We start from the raw sequence: 17,450 nt of genomic DNA on the forward strand, positions 1-17,450 counted from the left end.
GTTACTGTTTCAATGAAATATAAATTATGAGATCCTTGTACGTATTTTGAAAAAAAAATGAATATAAATATTTAACACAAAAATTATACTTACAATGATTCTGTGTGGCAACTGTAGATTTTGATTCTGAAGTTCTCTAGTTATTTCATACTGCAAGATATTTCTGCCAAAGTGTGTATCCCAACTGTGGCAGTAATTCTGAAACTTGTAGTAATCTGTTATTGAGAAAGAGTCTGTTTCTAGCCTAATTTTGTATTCCTGCTGGTGGCAATATATTCTCCAAAATACACTGATAAATATTACAGCATTGCTTATTTTATCAGAATGTAAATACAAATGAAACGTGTGGATAGTTTAGAGACAAATGTAGTTATCCCTAAAGAAGGCTGATTTCTGTTTTAGCATTTTTGTGAGATCTCAGCCGCTTGTAAGACTCTGCAAGATCAGGGTCTTTGCCCTGCCTCTCCCTTTTCTTTTATGGTGCGACTGCCTTATACAAAGTGATATTCGCATGCCAGAAGGTAGTATGTTTATGTAGCAGTTACCCAGACCTGACAAGTACTGCGGTGTATTTCTTTTGAAAATTGCCCAAGGTGGGGTTATTTCGCCTGCTTTGACAAATTCTACGAGCCCTATCCGCATTACGCTGTCACATCTACCTTGGGTTCATCAGCATCTTATTACCGATGCTGTTGTTTTCAACTCTAAATACAGTATGGATAAAGCAAGGACGCACACAAACAAACCTATCTTAGCAATCCTTTTTAAAAACAAAGCCTTAAACAATGACACTGTGCAATAGCCTTGAGTGGTTTGGGGTTGTCGTTAGTTGCTTTTTTGTTGTTGGCTTTTTTTTTTTTTTTTTAATAGCTGTGTTCTAATTCTTCAGAGAACAGAAAGAGGAGCTTTGAAAAGGTGCTAATAGACCATGAATTTGCAGCAGTGTAGTTCACAGCTAACTAAGCACAATCCCACTTCAAGCTCAGGCTGGAGAAAAAATGAGGGCAGCACAGAAGTGAATTAAAAATCATGCAAACAGTCCCAGCCACAATCAGGGCAGTGGCAGCTTATAAGATCAGCCTCGTTTGGCAGGGCGCCTGTCATACCATGACCTAAGAGGGCCAGGGCAAGAGGATATCTTATGCCTTGCAAGAAGAGGATGGGGCGGGGTGCCGGGAAGAGGGATGGGAGCAAAACAAACATCTTTCAAAGCCTATGTTGAATTAACTTGTTTTACAGAACACTGATAGCAAACTTCTAGGTCTTTTCAATGTGTTTAGAGAGTTCTTCTGTAATTTATTTTATACTGTACACAAATATTTTCTCTGGATCATCTGTCCTACTCGGAGAGATTACTATCGCAATGCCCGTCCTCCTGCCTGGGGGTATTGTCCCCTCAAATCACCCAGAGATGCTCATGTGCTTTCTCCAAATGAAGCCGTGGTTCCATGACAGTCTAATCCGATGTAAACTGGGCTGCCACAGTCCCTCCTTCCCCAGCTGCTGCCCTTTCCAGTGCCAGCAAGGATGCTTGTCTGGTCTCCCACTGAACTGGTTCAGAGAAGACAGAACTAACTTCAAAAACCTTAACACTGCCCTGTTAGTTCATCTCCCTGTGGAGTCAAACAAGCACCAACGCTGGTGCAATACATGGGGTGGGGATAGACATGATTCAAAGCCAGGCCACAACTGCTCTGGTTTGGATCAGCTTAGACCATCTTGGAACTGCACTCCTGGCAGAGCCTGCTATTTAAAAAGCTTGTGATGATCTAGTTCTTTCTGCCTGCCTCAAGTTTGTGAGTGGTCCTAAAATGAGCTTCCTCATCAGATCAGAAGGGGTGGGCAGCCTCCCCTTGGTATCAGCAGCCCCTTCCTCAGACACACCTGCACATAGGGTTTTGTGGAAATGGCCTAGCGTGATCCGTGAAGGCCACAGGGAGTTCCTGCATTCCTGTGGCAGGACAGTCATTGAGGAGCAGTCCTCTGTGTTAAGTCAGGAGAAGCTCATCTCAGGGTCAGAGCCAACCTCCCAAGATCCCACCAGCCAGGGTACTCTGGGCAGCTGTGATGACCTACCAGGATCCACACCTAATGGGACAGATGACTTGAATGTAGAGATGCCAAGGAAAGCTGGTAGAGACACACCAAAGCCTCTCTGGACTAGAAATTGATATAATTTCTTCCCCTTTCTGAAGTTTACCTTTTTTTAAAATCAGATCCTGAATAGTAAGGCAGAAAGCAAAGTGGTTTCAAACTCCTGACTTTTTGCACACATAATTACATCTGATGTGTGCATACTGGTGAGGAACATGCAATAGCAAACAACAAACACATAATTAAGACAGTTTTACTATCTCCAAAGGTCACCTGCTTCTTTACAGTAGTAGCTGTAGAACAGTTTAGAGCCAAAACTCTGGAGGGCAAAATCAAGGATATAAAAATTAGCCACTAGAGATGGAGAATATCCCACAAGATATATTGTGTCTTTACTTGAAAGGCGAGTTTAATTGGCCAACTCTTTCCTGGTCTTCCCTCACCACCTTAGTTTGATGAATATTTAGATCTGCTGTACCCACATACATCTGTGAAGAGTACATTCTGCAAAGTACCGTGGTGATAGACACAGTAGGAACTGAAGATGCTCAGACAGCAGAGTCATGAGGACTATACAACGTCGTCAAGAGAGAAAAAACCCCTAACTTCAAGGAATGAGAGGGGATGGACTGGAAAAAGACCGTGATCTTCTGAGGAAACAAAGGGAGGAACCAGTTAAATTGGAAGAAAACCCCGGGGCCACCTTTTAGATGCCAGATTTGGTACTGGGAAGCACGTCTACACCTACACCTTCCCAGCCTGTGACATTTTACTTTCAGCAGGGCATCTGAATGTTTGAGTGATTTAGCTTGGGAAAAGAGCAGGAGTAACATTGCTCAGATTTCAAACTGCATGATGCAGGAAAATATCTTTATAGTCTGAAATTACTGCAACACTTTCTGGGAGGGATGGGGAGGGAAGTGAATAGAAAACATCCCTTCATCTGGGAGGGAAGGGAAGGGAAGGGAAGGGAAGGGAAGGGAAGGGAAGGGAAGGGAAGGGAAGGGAAGGGAAGGGAAGGGAAGGGAAGGGAAGGGAAGGGAAGGGAAGGGAAGGGAAGGGAAGGGAAGGGAAGGGAAGGGAAGGGAAGGGAAAAATTCTAACCTATATGGTTGCAGAACTGTTTACTGAAGACACTAGAATTAAAATTTATTTACTTTTTAAGTATGTAAAACTGTTCAGCTTATTGTCAAACACCCACTTGTTTATTGCCAATTGCTTGATTGTCAGATGCCAATTTACACCCTAAATGTCTTTGGGTTGAGATCACTGCCCTGTTCCGGAGGTAATCCTGTGGCCAGCAGAGAACTGTCCCTTAGGTGCACTCATTTGTAACATAATGGAGATTTGCATGCTCTGTCTTAAGAGGAAGACTCCAAACTATAGCAACACTCAGCCAAGAATGTTATCTGTGGCCTCCCCCACACCCTTCCCCTCAACAAAAACCCCATGGATCTACGTCTGCTTTTTCATTGATTCTCAGGAGAAATATAAAGATCTCCTCTGCCAGTTGCAGATGTGTTCTATTTTTTTCCTACATCAGATTATGAATCACTCTAAATAATAAGGAAAGGCTATTCATCCCAAACGGGGAAGTTCTCACACACTATGTGATGATAAAGCATTTCATCCATTTGCGAAAAAAATCAGAAAACACTACCCACAGAACGGCAACATCACATCATCTGCACTTTGCTGAATGTTCACAGAACAACATTGGAAGTCATTGAAGTGTCAGAGAGTGATTTCATCATGTGTCAGGCCTCCCACTAATAAATGATTCATCTATCTCAGTACTGACACCTCAAAGAAAGGAGAAGAAAGAAATTAATAAACTTTAAAGTGAGAAATACTCTACTGATATTATACTTCCCAAGTAAACTGAAGCTTATGCACATACAAGGAATGCATGCATCAATAGAATTTAACCTTCCCTTTATCTGAAGTGACTTTTAAGTTTTAAAAGTGAATCTCTTACAGAAAAAAGATATCATGGAATTCCACGTTGTCCCGGTTTGAGACAAATGCGGGGGAACGTCCGAAATGAACGTCCTCTGATAAAAGGCAGGTTACAGCCACCCCTCCCGCACCAGGTTCGGGAAGAATTTTCCTCGGAGGAAAGTGAAAGGAAAAAAACCATTTATTTAACAAACACAATGCACGCAGGCACGGGGAAAGAATAATGCTAAATAATAAAACCTCCCGCTGTGGAGAGAACCTGGGTAGATTTCAGAGTCCTTCGTGGGTGTGCCTTTCTCCTCTCTGGAGCTGGGGTTTGGCGTGGGCCCCTCCGGGCCGCGGTGTAAGGTCTCCCAGCCGATGTTCTGCTGTTGTTGAACAGTCCACAAGAGAAGAAGAAGAACCAAAGTCCCAGAGGAAAAAAAAAACCTTTCTTGCCTCAGCTCGCAGACTAGCTGAAAAGCAAAGGAGTTTAACTCTCCGTCTCTGTCCTGAGAAAAAGAGCCAAGAGCTGGGAAAAAAGCAGGAAGGTGCTTTCTTAGGCTCTGTAGCAGCCAGGAATGCAGGGGAGTGTGTATCTGTGCCCTTGAACACAAAACCACTTTGAAAAGTTCTCCTGGCTTTCTGTTCGATCTCTCGGACCCAGTTTTAAAGGCACAGAAAGGCACAGGGTTCATGTCTGCGCATAGAGCAAGCAATAGGGGATACACATCATAAAGTCACTCCAAGACACGAGTATTATACCACCACAACACAAATTCAACAAAAATTTTTCAATTTAAAAATATGAGATTTCACACACCCAGCTTTGTGTACTGAAACTGGATTTGGGAAGAAATTTTTTACGGTTTACATGTAAGTGATTAATAGTACATTGGTGACAATAAACCTGCCCCAAACTCTGAATTCTTTTACAGTTGTAAAAGAAATCAAATTCGTCTTGAAGGTGATGAGGAACTTATATTTGACTCTAATGAAAATGCGACTGGAAAGAAACTTGGCATTTTAATAGGAATTTACATAATAACTATTTGATGCTTCAGAAAGCCAGAACATCTTCCATTGATGACAGTAGCTCTACTGGATGAGCAGGACTAACTAGAAATACAAACTTACATCTCCCAGAAGACATGAACTTAAATACAGACCCAAATGGGGCAATGTACTTAGCAAGATACTACAATTTTTGCTATGACACTGAAGTTTGTGAAGTCACACACTGAGTTTTCAGGCTTTTTCTTTTTTCTATTTTAACAAAATGCAATAGATACACAGAACACTCAAATTTCCACATTCTTTGTAAAAAAATAAATAGTTAGGGGAAGAAAGTGATTTTAAAAGTATCATAGCTGGAAGAAAAAAATAAAGCTGTAACATGAATTTAAACCTTATTAAGAAGCATTAAAGAATCCACATGGGAGAGAGACCTAACAAATGACCCCACTGCAGGAAAAAAGACATAATTGTAATTCACTATGAAACCATGAGGCACCAACCTACAGAAATCCAGGCTTTGCTGGTTCTGCCACTAATGGAGCTCCTTTGACTGTAGGAGATTTTTTCTTCCCTCGTCAAAACAGCATCTATTATAAACAAAACACTTCAATCAGTAGACTCAAAGATGGAGTAGCATACAGATACAGAATTTATCCCACTTGATTCCTCTCTCCTGGAGCGGGGAAAAGAATTAGATGAAGATAATAAAGTTTGGACTGGGACTTGGACACCCATTCTCAGCAGAAATAATTAGGCTGATAGGAAAACTGCTGGGGACAGAAAAAAGCCACAGGCCCCGGAGGTCTCATGTCCTACCTAAGCAGGTACTTATTTCTTTGTCTCACTCTGAATATGTATACCAGAGTTAGCAATGTGATGAATAGAGTTCTTAAAAGCAGTAATACATAAAAGCAAATTATTCTTTGCTGTTACCCTACCTCTGTTCTGGTAGAAATAATGTGGGCACTCTGGGTAAAGATGATGTCCAGTTTCTCCATCAGTTTGATTTAGCATGACCTCTTCACTATCAGCAGAGGAATGTAAAAGATGGCAATGAACATTTGTATGTAAGAAAATTTACATGGCTGTGGGGCAGGATGCCTGGATGATCAAAAAGCAAAGAAAATACTAAATACTTAAAACACTTCACCATGAAATCATTTTCTTCCCTTTCCCCCACCCTCCCCCCATGGTAAATCGGGTAGAAAAGTGTGATAATATTAAGGCTTAATCCAATTTAAATAAATTATTTTCTTGTAAATGTTAAAACAATCATTACATGCATCATTTACCCCCTCTTCTGCCCATAGTCTTAAATTATGCTCCATTATATCCAGATGGAAAAAATATGTAGAAAATGTTTCTAAAATATCAGAAATTTTGTTGTTGATTACACTCAGAGGTAAAAGTCATTAAGGAGTCCTAGCAAAAAAAAAAAAATCTTAAAAAGCATGATGGGATTTTGTGTAGCAAACTTAATTAAGAAATTCCTTTGCTAGGTTACCAACAACATTTTATTACAAGCTTAAGGTATAAGATCGTTATAGCTCTCTGTCGTGCTTGGCAGCAAAGAAAGAACACATACAAAGAACAATCTTGTTCCTACAATTAATTACAAATGTACAAATGAGTGATATATCAGGCCCTGTCTACACTGCACAGTTGTGCATTTATAACCATTTCACCATACACAGTTATTAAATTCATGCTTTGCATCTACAGTAGCTAGATACCACATCACAGCCACGGGTAATTATGTTTATTCATGCACAGCTACCACCAGCCAGAACTGTATGTATGTGTCAGTCCATTTTAGCAAAATCTACATCAAATAACCAGTAGTGCAGGTCTCTTCAGCTAGCTTTTTTCCTTTTGAAGCGGGCAGACTGGAAGCAAGATAGGAGAAGGCAAGCCAGAAACACATGGGTGGCAAAAAGCATGGTGGTGACATCCAGCAGGCTTCAGCCCCGGCCATTCTGGGTCAGTCAGTGTGGTGACAATCAGCCAACTCAGAATCTCTTAGCAACCCATCCTGTTTATCTCACAAATCATTACTGTCCCAAAAAGCGTCTGCAACAGAAGTAGAGAGAAATTCTCTCCCCACTGGCAACACAATGGCTGAGGAGGAAACACCTGGGCACTTGGAAGCCCCTAGCTGCTGCTGGGGTCCTCCACCTGTGGTCTGAGGATTGCCAGTGGAAGAGTCCTGCAAGAAGGCTTCTGCAACACAGCAACCTGCAGCACACAGGACAATGAGCAACGGGACACTGATGAATTCTCCTCAGTGAGAAGTCCATCCTAAACCCTACCCTCATAAGCTCAGTTCATCCAGCTGAGCTACTGGATCACAGTGGGGTGCCAAGACTGGGTCTCCAACAAGAGCAGAATACAGCCAGCTACAGAAGAAAGATTAGTTCAGAGGGTGTCCATTTAAACACTGAGCCAAGTCACAAACCAAGCAGAAATCCCTGCTGTGACTACGAGGACACAGCACCTACACACACTGTAGACACAGACCTAACCACATTGCTCAAGGCTTTTAACACTGATCTCACAGGCAGGATTTAAAAATCACCACTCTTGCTATTCTCTTCCAAGGCCAGCAAAGGATATTTTGCTTTAACCTCAAGCCTTCAGTTCATGCTTCTCCCTAGGAACATTTGTTTCACTCAGCTGTCCAAAGTCAGTCCTAGCCAGAAGACTGAATAACACCAGTCTCACTGAGAAGTGCGTCAACAAACCCAAACCACTGCAGCTCTGAGCACATTAACTCGCCAGACAGATTACTGGTTTATATAGGGAATTCCAGTCTTTGACTCACTGGTCCATAACAGTGTTCCCACACCATTCCCTCATCCAGACAATTCCCTCATCCTCAACGGTTTGCTAAGAAAGCCTGAGATTATTTGTGTTATGCTCCATGCAGAGAAACTACAACATACAAACATATAATCATATAGTGATGAGATGCTTCAGTTCCAAAAGCCATAAATTCCAAAAAAGATCATCTTGAGTTTAAAATTCATCTTCCCATGTTCATAAGATGAACCATCTCATGGCCCGGAAAGGCAAGTTGACATATTACAGTTTATGTAACCATATGTAAGGCACACACTTACTAGAAAGGGCTATTAGGGCTGTTGCCCACACTTTTTGTGACAGCTGCAGACATCATATTCTCCTGTCAACTGATGGGAGAATGGTATAGGAACTCCCTATGACAAACATATTTTTAATTTACTGGCAGTTTAAAACTTTTAATTAATGAACACAACTGACTGGGTACATGCATGGTGCAAAGCTGGCTAAACTGCCTTGGGTACTAGAGGCAGACTTGGCTTTCTGCAGGAATTTACCATCTCAGATTAATTTACCATCCAAGGGTAAACAATCATACTTTTTAGTGGTATAAATGAGCATATCCAGACCCCTCTACTTCATCAGCTAGACTGCCAGAGGCACTCGGATTGGCTTGTTCAAAGCTAGCTTTGGTACCCCTGCAATCTGCAGTACAGATCTAACTTCTGTTTATCAGAAATGCCACAAGTGGAGCAACTCCTACATCCCTGTCCCCTCTGTAGAGATGCAGGGAACTGATGACTGCAGCAGATCTGTCAGAGCTCAACTGGAAGAGGGAAGAAAGAAGGCACCAGGACGCTGCCCACAAGGACCTGCAGAGCTGCCTGTGTACTGATCCTGGGGAAGCAATAACCTGATAGAGCTCTATCCTGCTCTCTTGGCAATACACAGGCTTCAAAAAACATGTTTCTATTGTGACCAGATACTCACTTTAATAAACAAACTTTAATAAAACAAAAAACCAAACAAACAAGAAAAAAAAGGCCAAATCCTCTCACACAGCATTCCTCACAAGCCAATTATGGAGAACCACTCTCCTGGGCCAATGAGCAATCTCTTCCCAGGCCAGGCACTGAGCAGGAACGGAGCGTGCTGCAGCTGCTAGGCAGGAAGGGCTGGGCCCACTGGGGCTTTGAAATGAAACAAACAGCTTGTTTGGCAGATAGCTATTTCTTCATGGACTGGTCAGCAGGAGGGATCGTGGAAGCTGGCTGGCTGCTGGTGTGTTGCGTCCCCATCAGTAAAGAAGGCAAGTCTTCAGCTGTACCCGAATCCCTTAAGAATTACAGTGACGTGACTGACACTTGGTTGGGCTATCCATTCTCTATTGTTGTTGTTGCTGCTGGTATTTTAAACCTAAGTCAGCTTTTACCGTGACTCATTTGTTCACAATATCCTTAATCTACAAACACTCAAGGATGATAATTCAGCTTTATTACCCATACTCCCTGAGTCCACATTTCATAAAGTATAAGCACACTCAAGAAAGAATTATTCCTAAAATAGCCAAGCATGTACATTCCTATCTTCTCTTCAGGAAAGCAGTTCAAAAACATAGGTCCTTGTAACACTTAGAATTGCTAACCTGAACGAACCTCTTGATAACAGCAGGCGATATCTTAAGAAACAGCTGGGGTTTTATCTTAGCCTCTCACACCAAGCTACTGCATACCATCGATCCTGCTTATACAGGCACTGAACTGACAGAAGACATGGCATGAACCAAACAGAGCACAAATTCCATCTCACATCAGCAGAAGAAACTGCACATCCAAAGCCAGCACATATTACAAATTCAATAAAAACAGAGACCACCACTGGAGTTATTACTTTAACTATCACAAACAAGAAGTAAATATACCCCAGTTTTTGGGCAATAAAAGCTATTCCTAAAAACAAGCAAGCTGTTCTCATACTTTATTTCCTACACTCTCCTCTTTGCTTAATGATTTCATGGTGTTGACTCTGTGCATTGTGGGGGTACATCAAAAACTGGTCAAAAATCAAAAGTAATTGAGAACATCCAGCACTTTGAAGGATCAGGCCTTTTCTATACTGTTACTAAACACTGAATTGTCTGATAACCTTCCTTATGACTACAAGAACTTGCTGCTTCTGCCCTTTCAGTAGGAGCCATCACTGTGTGTGCTACTTGATTAGTTATAAACATGGTCTTTTATTAAAAACACAGCTTCCACCATGCTCAAAATTAATTCTGCTTGGCTATAATACCAATGATGTTTCAAACATCTGAAATTTACGGTCAGTGACAAGGCAAAATGATGGCTAATCTTTGGCTAGTAAATTGGACGTCAGCAGCACAGATTATGCTAGCACTGGAGCCAAACTCAAGGCCTGATTCACCTCTTTTCCATGCTGTTCATCAGCTGAAACCAGCTCTGGGCAACTGAGCTGGGTGTTTTTCCCAATAGGAAAACTGAGTGTGTCCTGTGCTTGGGAGGAGCGTCAATACTGCCTATGAAGATGGGCTTCAGCATGCAACATCTCATCTCAGAGTCATATGTACTCTCTCTCTTTGCAAATTAAGCCCTGGAAGACAGGCTCTGCCCAGACAGCTGATGTGCAGCCAGGAAAAGCAGACATGCAAATACAGGTTTATGGAATGGTGCTGGCTGAACTGGGAGTCTCCAGAGCCTCCGGTCCACTCTGGAGCACCAAAACCTGTGCTGCCTCTTCCCTTCCTCCCACAGAATCACCAGATTCAACTTCTACAGCAAAACTAGCCCTTCCCATTTCCATCTGCCTACTCCCTGCCCTGTTCCCCAGTCCTTCTCCCTTCTCACAACCTACCTGCTTCTGCACTCACTCCAGTCCCACCCTCCACTTTCCTCTTTCAATTCTTCCCCCATTCCCATGCCACTTTTCACCAATGAAATGCTGGCTTTCCCTCCCCTGCTCCAGCTCTGTCCCATGCCTCTTTTGGCCACAGAAAAGGATCTTCCCTTGCCCATCAACACTGTCCTCTGATCACAACTTTGAGTGCCTTAGTCCACAAGCCTGATCTTACCCATGGCTGAAAGTAAGTATCATACTCTTCATAAGGCTGGGGGAGAGAAGGGAGGAAGAAAGACAGATTTTCAAATGAGCGCAGAGAAGTAAGAAGAAGAGGAGGAAGAAGAGGAGGAAGAAGGATGGAGTGCTTCTCTTCAGACCCTCTTCCATTCACTAAGACACTCTTGTTCCCCTTCTTCCTCGTAGAGCTCTTATCTCCAGGTAAAAGCCTCCTAATTCAATTTAATGAAATGGTTTAAATCACTAACTCAACAAAAACAGTTCACATTTATGCAAAATTACTGTTTGTGCACTGGAACGAAATCAGAAGTTCACACCAATTTGACAATTTTTGTCCAAGCTTGTGTACTTCTGAGGATTTTGTTCAAACTTCTGTGCCTCAGGGGTTACTGTCCCACAGTCCTACATCTCGACAGATGCAGGGCAAATGAGCAAACTGCACTGGATGCTGAACAATGTGGCAAGAACAAGCAACCTTACATTGCCAGCTGCAAAAAGGAGTGAAATAAAATTCAAAGAAAAGAAAAGCTGACAAAGTACTAAAGTACTAAATTCAATTGAGAAAAGGCAAAGAGCCAAATGAAGAGATTGTGGTGCTTGCACCGAAAACATCACGATAGTCCACAAGTGATATATTTCTATCAGTTCTGTGACCTAAAGGAATATATTAATTCCATTTTACAGTCTGTAAACTGAGGCAGTCAGAAATTAAGATCTGAAGAGTCTCAAAGTACCTAAAATCCAGGTCTTGCTGGTATTAAGCACTGCATTTTCTCTGAATGTTCAAAGGATACAGCTTCCAGCAGCCTTTGGTGAAGATGCACATGTGTAGACGTAAGAGAACCCATAAAATGAGGAACGATGCAAGAGCTACAACAGGAACACTTTAGCAAGCACAGAGATAGTTATTTCCCCATCCCCTCTTCTACGTTTTCAAGTGGGAGAACAAAGTATCCTGCACACTAGGAGGTTTGGATTTAAGAGCCATGATGGTCACAAGTCACAACTCATCACCCACCTGACAACTGTAGCTATTTATGTACAAATTAGTAGTGCTGACCTGGCCACTATTAAAAGATTGATGTAAATGGCTTACCCAGCATCACACTCTTTGGCAGAGGATCAACTTCTCCAAAGCAACATTCAGCTGCCTTAACAATGAGATTATGTCTTCCCTTCTTACATTCACAGAAACACAGGAGGGTAAGAGTTCAACAGACAACACTCTCTTCTCCTTCAGCATGTACTCTAACTCATCCCCAGAGCAGACTCGCTTAATGCACCAAATAAAAACCCAATCATCCTAGGGAGCTGGGGGGAAATGTATATAGTCTATTTTAAGATTATCAAAGCAATATATAGATGTATGGATGGAATTAAGATTGCATAAGCATTTTCCCAATTCTGGCATTTTGTAACTTTTGAGTGCTTAACTTAGCCACTTTAATAACCTTTCACTCTGACCATCTGTGTAGTGTCTGCCCGCACGTGTATGTACGGCCGCTTCAAGGATCCTGGAGATGCCAGGCACCATGTCTCAATTACCCAGAGCACTTTAAATCACGTGCATAAATCTGTGGGGCACGAATCCAGCCTCTGTGCATGTGATACAGAATCCACTACACATGTAGAGCTTAAGTGCAGGCTGGAAGCTGCCTATTGGGAAACCCTTAGACCCAGATGCAGAGGCATCACTTGCATGTACACCAGCTTACTATGTTGCATGGTCATTATATTTGCATTTTACACACACATTTAACAAGTAAAAAAGGTTGGGGGGAAGTGGCCAAACTGATTACCAGTAACTGGCTACTCATATCTCTATTTCCCCATGGGAACAAATAAAAGGAAGTTCCACTTCCCTCTTCCCCCAGGGACTCATTCACAGCAGTAACTGGTTTTCTCTTAAATAAGTATTGCAATGGTATTTTAAATATTCTACTCCAGCATTACTGTAATGTGCTACAGGGCTTTAAAGACCAAAGCAAAACAATAAGGCAGAATATGAATACAGCACAGCTAGGATGTAAAGCATGACAGAAAGTGGAGGGGAACCTCAATTAGGAAATGTGGAAACCAGAATGTCGGGTCTAGACATTAACTCAAGTCAGTGGCAAGGAATCCATAGGCAGAGGCCTCTCTCTGTGGTCTCCACATCCTTCTTACCTGCTAGAAGGAAGAGTTGTCTGCTTGTGGTAAAAGTTCCATCTTCTCAAACATGAAACAAAATATGCTATACATAAATTCTGTCATTGCTTGTTGCACAAAAAGCTACCCTGTGGGAATGTGTATTGATTTGAGAAATCTGGGGGTCCACTTTTAAAGTCTCTTTACCTACTCCATCAAGCTTCCAAGAAGCGATTCAAACCTCAAAAAAAACCCCAAGAATTCCCCACATATCTCTGCAGATTGCCAACCAAATTCTAGGGCTAGAAGCAAGTTCTGTATCTAGCAGCACACAGCTACCAACCCTCTCTCACTCTCATCCTTCTCAATGTACAAAATATTTTGCTTTTATCCACACAAGACATAAGGTCTTGGAATTCAAAGCTGCATCCCTTTCAGATGTAGAAAACCTGGTCAACACTAGAGAACCTAGCCTTTTCTTTTCTGAGGCATAATTCAGGTAAATACAACACAGTTGAAGAAAAGCCATCCAGAAGTTATTTTTATGAACTGGTAAGCAGCCATCTGTCCACAAACAATCACAGACTGCCCCCAAGACAAGGCTCTTTTATGGCCAAACTTGTCTGGCATCATGCCCTTTGTTTGCTGACTGGTGAATTGTGGCTCATGAATTCACCCCATGTTTTTTCTGCCTTCCCTGTACTGCTTGTGCCTATTGTTTTATAAGAACACAAATACCTCAAAAATTAAATAATTTTCCTTATGAACTACATATTCTTTTTTATTTGTTTTGACCTGTTTTGGCCAGCACCTGTAACAGGACCTTCCACATCAGCTTACTAAAACACTTGCCTCAGAACTCTGAGGACACCACAAACCAATCTGCACATATATCTGCCCTCCAAGTCTGAAAGTGTCAAAAGCAGTAGTCCCTGATTAAAATTGAAAAAAAAAGAAGTGCAGTCATATGTAAGTCAGCTGTGATGAATGTTCTTTTCCTCTAACCTCAAAGGGATTTTACCTTCATTGAGATGTGAACTAGGCAAGTATTATGAAAACTCTAGTAGCAGGAGAGGTATCACCAAGGTTCCTTTTCAATGAAGTTTCCTCTCACTTTTCACTGAATTGTGTGCTAGAACGTTATCTTACATGCTAGAAAGTGACCATGTTTCACCTCTTGCTCAGAGATAACTGCACCTAGGATACTTAGTATACACAAGTCCAAATGAACAATGCATAAAATGTGTTATGCTCATGGAAAGAAATAATCCACCCCCCCAAAAAACCCCATCCCAAACAAACCACACAAATCAAGAAATTCCCCTTCCCACCCAAAAAAACCCCCAACAAACCCAAACAAACAAAAAATCCCCAAAGATTTTTGTACAATAGTATTATACTCAGACCACTGAGGGTATTGGAAAGGTTGATGCTGGACAGTGACTAATTCCTAATTGTAGAACACATAAATCTAGTTTGGGGGCTACTTTATAAAAGTGTGTAATTCCTGTAAAAAGATTATTTACAATTAAGAAATGAATGAGAAGGAAACAAGGAAAAAAAGGAACAAGGAAACTCTATCATGCTAACAGTAGTCATTTCTCAAATATCTTCAAGCAGAGTTATAGTTGCAAGTGACCATGGTGAAACGCACAATGAAACTAGAAAAAGAAAGTGATCAAAAGTAACGGCAAACATTGACATCAGTAGCAGTTAACCTGTGATACTAAGTGCTATTGTACCAGCATTTAATTAATTTTGTAAACCAGTTCAGCTTCAGTATTTAAAAGGTCAGTCTCCAAAATGTACACAAACTAGAACTGAAAGGCAAGACCCACGGCGGATACACGATACCCAGCATGTGCATAATACAATGCTGTGTGTAACAGAACACAAATGTAAATAGAGCCACGGATCTATGGGAAAGGTTTCTGCCACCCAGCCTTGAGAAGAAAATTCATTAGTTTGCACTGACAGTAAGCTCTTGTTCAACACATGGCACAAAAGCCAGTAGCAAACATAGCAACCCCCAGACTTTTAAGAACACTCAGGAAGTAATCTCCAAAGTAAGGGGTGGGGGAATAGTTGGGTTTGCTCCCTTATGTCATTTGAGAAAAGCCAGGTAGATTTTCTATGAAAACTTTTTGCTCAATTGTTGACTCAGAAATACATGAATGGCTATCTTTGTCTCTTCTGGCTTTCCAACATACCTTCTGGAGAAGCACAGACTCATCATTACTAATTGACAAAAAGCCAAGACAAAAGCATTTTCTTCCAAGGATGTCCTAGACCTTCATGTTACATAAATACCCTAAAAAAAATAAGTGAAAGCAGGAAGTTAAACAGTCCTATGAGAAATGTGCATATTTCAAATTTAAAGGAACGAAAACCTCACTTTAGATTTACTCTTAATAAGTAATCTATATTTTCTTATGAAAGACCTAAAGAAAAGGCTTCAAAAGACTAACCTGATCACAAGTAGCATTATCATAAAAGCTTGATATTGGATGAGGCCAAGCACAGATCATTTTGTACCCTGTTTTTCGATTAAACAAGATTAGGAAAAGAGTCCTGAAATAATCAGCAATAAACATGAAGAAGTTAAGGGAAACTAAGAAATTATGATATAACTTTATTTTTTCCATTTAGCATCTTGAATATTATTTGCATTCTATGTCTAAGGTGAACGGAGAACACGATGGTCACTTATCTACGTAAGCGAGGAAGGATGGTCTTGTGGTGATGACTCAAGACTAGGAACCAGTGAGTGAGGTTCTGGCAAGTTCTGTGTCCTGTTCTCCTTACTTTGAGCACTGCCACTCAGGAGTCTTGCACAAGAATTTTCAACTCTATGGAGCAGCTATAATACACTCCAGAAGGGAACTGAACATAAAAACTGCATGTGGAAGACAGTGTAAAAGCATCACCCAAGTGTAGTCATTAGCGTAAAAGTACATCAACTTACAGTTCGTGGTGAGTCCTACAGAAAAGCACAAACACACAGTGGGTACGATGATACTTCACACCAGGGAGATCATTAATGAAACTCTCTTCTCCCTGTCCCTAGAGCAGATGTAATTACAGGATCATAGCATGTTAAGGGTTGGAAGGAACCTTAAAGATCACCTAGTTACAACTCCCGCGGCCCTGGCTGCCCTGGGAAAGGACAACTCCCACTAGATCAGCACGCTCAAAGGCCTTATCCAACCTGGCTTTGAACACTATGGAGTCTCCCCAACATCCCCAGCCTGTCTTCGTAGGGAAGGTGCTCCAGTCCCCTTATCAACTTTGTGACCCTCCTCGCCGCTTGCTCCAACACCTTAATCCACCATTACGGAACTGCTGCGTTTTTGCTGAAGACACACCTTCCACTTTGGAAACAGTTTACTTTTTTTTTTTTATATTCAAGAAAAAATATATTTGAAATTAATCAAGAATTTGAACTTCGGGATTTCCCGCCGACACCGGATTTCCAGGAGCCGCCGGCGGGTCCAGCGCCAGAGCCCGGTGGGGATGGGGCTTGCCAGCCCCGGGACCAGCCCTGGCGGAGGACGGGCCGCTGTTCCTGGGAAGCCGCTGGGCTCTCCGCGGGATTTAAAAGCACACATCCATCCGCACAGGAACGTTATTCCCGGGCGCGCCGGGCCACCGGCTCGGGTCCCTTAGGGCAGCCCCGGCGCGGCGGCAGCGCAGCAGGCGCGACCTCGGGATACCTTGGAGACACCGAGCGCGCCCCGCACGGCGCAGCCCAGCCCGCAGCCTGTCCCGAGCTGACACCGCCCGCCCGGCAGGCAGGCAGGCATTCTGTCCGGCCATCTGTCTGTCCGGCAGACCCAGACCGCCGCCTCCTCGACAGGCGCAGCCCACAGACATGAAGTTTTCGTGCCGCCACTTCCCAGCCCAACCCAGACACATTAATCCCCGCGCTCTCCCTGCAGCCTCCCGCGGCGCCTGCCTGCCTCTCCACTCCCGGTCAGCAATTCCCAATAAACTTCCCCCTCGCCCTCCTCCCCCTCCCTCTGCCCCCCCCCAGCCTCTACCACCGAGCGCCGTGGAGGGGGGAAGCTGGGGACAAGCGGGAGGGGGAAACCAACGTAGAGGGGCGGCGGGGGGGTGGCGGTGTTAGGGAAGGACGAGCGTGGCGAAGGGGGTTCCTTCCCCAGCAGCCAATCGGCGGGCGGGCGCGCGTCGCACGCCGGGAGGTGTAGTTCTCCGCCATTCGCCATTTTGTGGTGAGGGAACTACAACTTTCCCCACGAGCAAGGACAATTCTTGGGCCCTGCGCGGCCAGTCGTGACTTTCAGGTGCTGCCAGCGCGGCAGGCCCCTCATGCGTGCCGAAGCCGTGGGAGGCGCGGTGGGCGCAGAGACCGAGCGGAAGGA

At 43.0% G+C, this 17,450-nt stretch overlaps 1 long non-coding RNA gene across 2 annotated transcripts; it reads right to left on the bottom strand.

Annotated features, from left to right (window-relative positions):
• Nucleotides 1-4,258: 4,258 nt before the first annotated feature.
• On the bottom strand, nt 4,259-17,120 carry LOC138106805 (uncharacterized). 2 transcript variants are annotated; one of them, XR_011149126.1, is made up of 4 exons: nt 16,034-17,120; nt 15,279-15,379; nt 5,988-6,150; nt 4,259-5,636 (listed from the first exon to the last, which is right to left on the bottom strand). It is a non-coding gene; the product is annotated as an uncharacterized lncRNA (long non-coding RNA). The 2 variants fall into 2 exon arrangements; XR_011149125.1 differs by having other exon boundaries at nt 15,537-17,120.
• Nucleotides 17,121-17,450: the final 330 nt, after the last annotated feature.

The sequence above is a fragment of the Aphelocoma coerulescens genome, chromosome 2 (genome assembly GCF_041296385.1).
Source record: "Aphelocoma coerulescens isolate FSJ_1873_10779 chromosome 2, UR_Acoe_1.0, whole genome shotgun sequence".
Taxonomy (NCBI): domain Eukaryota; kingdom Metazoa; phylum Chordata; class Aves; order Passeriformes; family Corvidae; genus Aphelocoma; species Aphelocoma coerulescens.